We start from the raw sequence: 6,851 nt of genomic DNA on the forward strand, positions 1-6,851 counted from the left end.
GGCCTCAAAATGAAAAATGTACTAACAAAATTAACTTTAAAAGAATGAATAAGATTCAATATGATGATGTCATCCCCAAGGAGAAGAAGAAAACTATTTTATTTATTTATTTATTTGTACTTTTGACTTATCTCCTTATAAGTTATTCAAATTTCAAGTTTAGACACTTGTTTGATGTGGAATTATTAAATTCCACATCCAATAAGTACTCAATATGCATATCTTTAAATAAACCCATGTAAAAATAAATAAATAAAACATGAAAAAAAAACCATGTTCAGTACATTTTTTTTCATGTATTTTCATTTTTTTATACAATGTACTCAAAACTATGAAAACGACAAAAACTAAATACTTGTTAAATTAATAATAATAATAATATATTATAAATAAATTCAAACTAACTATATATTTATATTTCACTAATATTCAGTATCCCGTCATTTATATTTAAACAAATATTCAATGATTTGTATTTCACAACCATGCCACTTATGAAACATGCTTTGTATTTTTATGCACAATTATATTAACTATGAAACATGCTTTAATATATGTTGGAGTTGACAAAATTCTGAATATTCAATGGTGATTAATTAGCATATTTTGTAAAAATATAAAATTTCACAATTATATTAGGTACGAAACATGTTTTAATATAGGTTGGAGTTGACCAAATTCTTAATATTTAATGGTGGTTAATTATCCTATTGGTAAAATGTAATTATTTTTTCATTCAAAAAGATTCAAATCAAATATAATCAAATACTTCAATTTTACTAAATGTTTATCAGTCATAGTTATAATAATAACTAATTGAGAAAATATTTGGGTTCTCGAAATGTTGTCTAAATATCAGTGCAAGAAATGTTCTAGAACCTAATATCTTAAAGATGTTGTAACCTAATATTGAGAACTCATAGTATTGACCCAATATTCATGTAGAATATAACCTATTTAAAAGAAGAAATTAAACTAGCCTAAATCTATATTATCTCTAGATCTACCAAAATCCATAACAATCAATTAATCTCTCAATCCTTAATAAATCTAAAATTAAAATGAATCTAATCCAATTAAAAAACATATAATGTCCTGTCACTTTCATTAGCTCCTAAAAACACCGCCCCTCCTTATGCTGCAATCTCTTATTTATTTCCGTTCTAGTGTATATTTATTATAATTTCAGTAGATGTTTTATCCTCTTTGCCTCTCTATAAAGTCTGACAAAATAAACTAAGCAACAGCATGTCGCTAACCCTGGATTCGAGAGATTTTGATTTCCACAATCCAAATTGAAATCGAGGTCTAACTTTTATTGTGACACATCAGCATGACAACGTTCCTATCAAGCTTAGCTTCAAGTTTAAGCCAATGGGAATAAAGAAATTTAGGTTATGTTATATGCGACTACACCGTTGAAAGGAGAGTGGTTTCCATCTAAGTTACCAAGTTCGGCGGTATTGGCCCAAAAAATTCGGAAATTCGTCAGTACGATTCGGTTCGCGTTTTAATACGTTAAATTTAATACGGTATGGAGTTTTTAGTTTATGGATTCAATTTAGGTTAATAATGTCCAAAGTTTGCGGGTTTTTACCGGTCGTCGTTGCCGTTATTAGCAAAGACGCTGAGAAGAGGGCACGGCCCTTGGAAATAGCTTTTGAATCTCTTTTTATTAATTAGCAAGCATGCAATGTAAAGTAGATCTACGCTGAAAAATAATCATTTTTATATTCAATAATGTGATAGAGATTTTTAGTATTAAAAAGTTGAAAGAGGAGTAAGTTATATATTAAAAAAATTGTAAAATAATAATTTTTATATTCAATAATGTGATAGAAATTTTTAGTATTAAAAAGTTGAAAGAGAAGAGTAAGTTATATATTAAAAAAATTGTAAAAATTTTAAAATAGTTTTTCTCATTCTTATTTAGATGATAGTTATTAGTAAATTGGATAATAGTGGTTCATTGCAATTGTTGGTATGGAATTCGAATTTAATTTAAAGGGTTCAGAGATTAATTTATACATATTTATTATTGAATAAATTTGGATTTGAAGAAGAAAGAGATTGAGATATAAGTTTTTTGATCTGTGATGATCACTTGAAATTTAATTTTAATATTCAGTATCTAATTTTTTATATAAATATCAGGTTTGAATTTTTGTTATTTATATTATTATATTTGACTTATGCGTTTTTCAAATTTGCAATACTAATAAATTTTGTTTGATGATTTTTTCTTTCCTTATTAGGTAATTTTAAATAGACATGAAAGATTAATATTGGAAATAAGTACGACATTATTCAAAGTATCAATTAAATAAAGATTCATTTCATTTTTGTTTAAAGTTTGGAAAAAATAAAAATGGTTAGTCTTTATAAGATGTATATTTTCGAATTTTTCTTGTATTGAATTTTATATTGTCGAATTTTTTCTGTATAGAATCGAATTCGAATTTGAATTTGGTAACTATAGTTTCCATATAATGTGATACACTTTGTTCCGTATGAGGGGTGAACATGATATTGTTCCTATACGGCTTAATCTCAAGTTTAAGTGTGAATATAGAAATTAATATTATAATTCACTGCACCATTGAAAGGATACACGATTTCCATATATTGTGATACGATTATTTAGGTGTAAGGCTCATGGTGGTCCTCTCACATTTCCGTAGAATTACTCACGGTTGGCAAACGAGCTCATAGGTCAGTGAAATAACCATGGTAAAACAAGCCGCACCATGGTAAAACAAACCACGTAGTCTAACGAGGCAAGGGAGTTGCCTGGATAGTTATGGAAATTTGGGCTGTATTTAGAGAAAATTTGGTAATGATTTTTGTAAATCCAAGTTATAGTTGTTAAATTTCAAAATTTTAGGTGTCTTAGATATTTTTGATGGTGTTAAATCCATTTCCACTCTCAAAAACACGATTCAAACACTGCCTCTGCAAGATTTTTTGAATTTTTTTGCCCAGATTCCGACCACTTTTGATCGTCCTTAGACAAAACGCATAGTTCAATGAAAAAAACCATGGTAAACAAACTCCTTTTTCAAGTAAACGAGCGGAATTTAATTATAACAAACAAATTAATTTTTAATGACTATCTCAAAGAAAATTCAAAGATACAGATGACGTTTTATATGGCCTGACACTCATTGGGGAATAGGTTAATGTTACAAACATTCTGAAAACAGTGTGATGTATTTTTCAGCCAAGCTGGAAAAGACTTTTTATACCTATGTTGATGTGGAGTTCAACTTGATTATAAAAAATAAACTCATTTTTTTCTACGTAAAAAACTTTAATCAAATGTTTTATTATTTATAATTTTATTAAATTCGCTAAAATATTTTAAAAAAATATTATTAATAATAAATTATTAAAATAAAATATTAAATCACCAAGAATTTTGATGAACATGTATTAATTTTGATGATTCTAAATAATGATGAATTACAAGTGAAAATGTGGTAATAGAAATAGTGAAACAGGGTAGAATAACTAAGTTGATGAGTCAAACCCACATTAGCAGATAGCAGCCAGAGATGGCTGTCCTCACTGTTGGTTTGACCCCTGAGTTTGATAGATTTTGCCACTTTCCAAAAAAACAGGATAGAATAACTAAACTGTAAACAAGAATTTTTTTACTGGTTGTAAAAATTGCATATTTGCTATCAAACAGGATAGAATAACTAAGCTGTAAACAAGAATTTTTTAACTGATTGTAAAAATTGCATATGTGCTATCCTTTTTTAGTCAAGGGCCTTTTTTATTTAATGGAAAAGAGTAGTGTTCTTTTAGCTAGAAAAATAAATAAATAAATATTGCATGAACCATGAAAATATCACACTGCATATAAATATAAACTTCAATAAAACCACATGCTTGAAAAACAAGCATACATGTTTTCCGAAAAGAGTTCGATAAAGATAAATATTTTTTGGAGAATATAAAAGGTCACAGTGCCGAGATTTATGTTGGGTTTATGAACCATGGAGTCAGAATCCATTGGAAACAGTGATTTTGATTACATTGCTTGGGCAAGAATTGGGTCCATATGTACCCAGATTTCTTTGAAGTGAAAATATGCCCTAAAAAGCAGTTGATGACTAGGTGTAACGAATCAACTATCGACATGCAGAAAGTGGGCAATATGTTGGATCAGTGCTTCTGTACTTCCTGCGTCCTGCTTCAACAAGTAGAAACCATGTTTCTCTTCTTGCAACACGATCATCTCACCTGCTTTACCGTGTTTTTTAAGAGTCTCGTAGTATTCCTTTGCCCTGTCTCTCAACATATCGCGACCCCCGATAACAATCAAGAGTGGAGGCAGAGTCACCTCGGCCAAGGTTGAGTAATCGGAGCACGCAACGAACGGATTGCTGAATGGATGATCTTTATTAGCCCCCTCAGGCAGAGCCAACATGCGATTCCCAACACTTCGCTCCAATTCCTCCGGAGATTCGATCTCCGACTGAGTGCGTTGCTCTCCACCGAAGGAAGGTTGCACCATCACAGCCCCTCTGATTTTCAGAGGACTCCAGTCTTTGCCCTTCACAATAACATGATGCACGATGTTTCCACCCGCGCTGTCGCCCACAAGAAACACTCTTGAGAAGTCGGCGTGGGACTGCAGCCACGGATCCCCAACTCTTCCATTGTCGACGTCTTTCTCCGTCGCTTGGGAAACAAGCCACGATAAGGCGGCGAGGCAATCGTCGTAAGCAGCTGGGAGGCGGTTGTTGGGAGCAAGCCTGTAATTGACGGAAACAACAATTGCTCCTGCAGCTGTGGCCATTCTAATGCAGAGCGTGTGGTAACAGCGCCAGGCGGGAGAGCCCATAATGAAAGCACCGCCGTGGAAAAAGAGGCAAACGGGCATCCGCATTCTCTCGTCCTGAGCACTTTGAAGTGGCGGAAGATACATCCGCACCCACAAGTCGTGATTCTGGTCCAGCATTATGTCTTTGGAAGCCACCCCACAGTCCTCGGGTCGAGAGGAATCAGGGGACGGCGGGAAAGGCGTGGCCAGCGTTTCGATGTCCATATCAATTCACACCAAACAACTCACTAATTGATTCTTGGAATGGAGAACTGTCGAAGATGCGACGCCAGGATGTAGAATATATATAGAACACGTTCGCGGCCTCGTAATTTTCAGCAACGAATGCCACTGCTGTTCGTTCGATGTGGTAAATCGGAATTAAAAGCGTTCAGAATCCGTGATCATCCAACGAGGAGTTGTGTTTCAAGAATGCCGGTCGTTGGGTGGGTAAATCCGAATTGAAACCTTCTAGAATCCGTATCTTTCAACTGCGGTTGGTTATCCGTAAAACCCTAATCGAAAGTAATTTGTTAATGGGTATTAAATGAACCAGGCCGTATATGTAATTTGTTAATGGGTATTAAATGAACCAGGCCGTGTATGTCTAATATACACAACACGCTCATTTAATGCCAATAAGTGCCACTGGCAAACGGTATATTTGTTACCCCGAATGGAAGGCATGCAGCATCCTTCCTTCAACGACTCCCGAAATGTGTATTGAGGGATGTGACTCATGAGCTCCATACTGTTGGCCCTATTAATGGGCAAAGTTGGAAGAGGCAGTGTGTCAAGTTAAATGAAATATATATTTTCCCCGTATGCGAATGGGAGAGCGCAAACAAGGGATCGAACACGTAGATATAATCAACTAGTTTTTTGTGTGGTTATATCATTATGATTTTTATTACACAATGTTTAGCAAATTGGGAATGGAAATTTATAAAAAGTGAAGGCAGTACCATACAGAAAATGAATCATGGCCATTTATGGCAGTCAATTCGCACTGCGATAGAGTGAATGAATCATTAAAGACCGAACTATTCAGATATGTAATAAATGCATAGCAACCCTATGGAGCTCAAGTAAAATAAAAAAGATTTTACTTCGTTAGCGGACTAATTTTCTCTAAAAACTCATAAAGATTTGTTCTCATGACCGAGCAAATATTTAAGAGATGGGATGGGTGATTAGACTGCGTAGTAAATGTTTGCACATACATATTTACTAAATTTTTATTAAGTGATTTAATTATCTGATGTGTTGTGGAACGATCAGTTGGTATTTCTGCTCAGCACTGTACTCTTTCATCCTGTACTCTTTCATTCTGCAAACAAAAACACAACCTGCACAAGTTGGCTACGCAAGTATAGTGGTTGTCAGTGTGTTTAAGGCAGTGGTTGGGATTAATATTTCCAACACTCCTCCTTAATCACAACTGCCACTATTGACAATTCTCAAAAAGTCTCTGAGATAAACAAAATTTTCATGTGCCAATGGCTTTGTGAAAATATAAGCAAACTGTTCATGTAGTGTAGCAACACAATTTTTCCATTGTTAATCAATTCTATAATAAAATTACATTTAGCATCAATATGTTTGGTTCTCTTATGAAAATGATAATTCTTTGACAATGCAATTGTGGAACCGTAGTCGCAAAAATAGTTGTCCTTCCCTCTTTGTTAGGACTTGCGGTCCGTGCGACGGGCAGGGCAACTCCACCATGTGAAGTGCGTGCAAAATATGAAATGAAACGAGCCAAGAAACGAGTTTATGAAGTGTTGAGCGAGTTGAGGGGGCGGTCCCATGAGTTGGGCGGGCTGACCATCCTCTTGGGCGAAACAACACATGTTGAATGAGTCGGCTTGGGTGTTTGGTGTGGGTCGGCCGGGTGACACAACCCGCCACCCGCACGTATATATTGGAGGTCGTTTGGAGGCAAATGACCATCATTCGATCAACACAAGTTCGAATAAGGAGTTCTACAGTGCGTGGATGAGCCCGCACGATGGGCGGA

General features: G+C 34.4%; 1 pseudogene; it reads right to left on the reverse strand.

Annotated features, from left to right (window-relative positions):
- Nucleotides 1-3,957: 3,957 nt before the first annotated feature.
- Nucleotides 3,958-5,122, reverse strand: LOC149185073 (strigolactones hydrolase CXE15 pseudogene; annotated as a pseudogene).
- Between the last annotated feature and the right edge of the window lie 1,729 nt (nucleotides 5,123-6,851).

The sequence above is a fragment of the Pinus tabuliformis genome, chromosome 3_2 (genome assembly GCF_031772625.1).
Source record: "Pinus tabuliformis cultivar Carrire ecotype Pingquan chromosome 3_2, CPIR1, whole genome shotgun sequence".
Lineage (NCBI taxonomy): Eukaryota > Viridiplantae > Streptophyta > Pinopsida > Pinales > Pinaceae > Pinus > Pinus tabuliformis.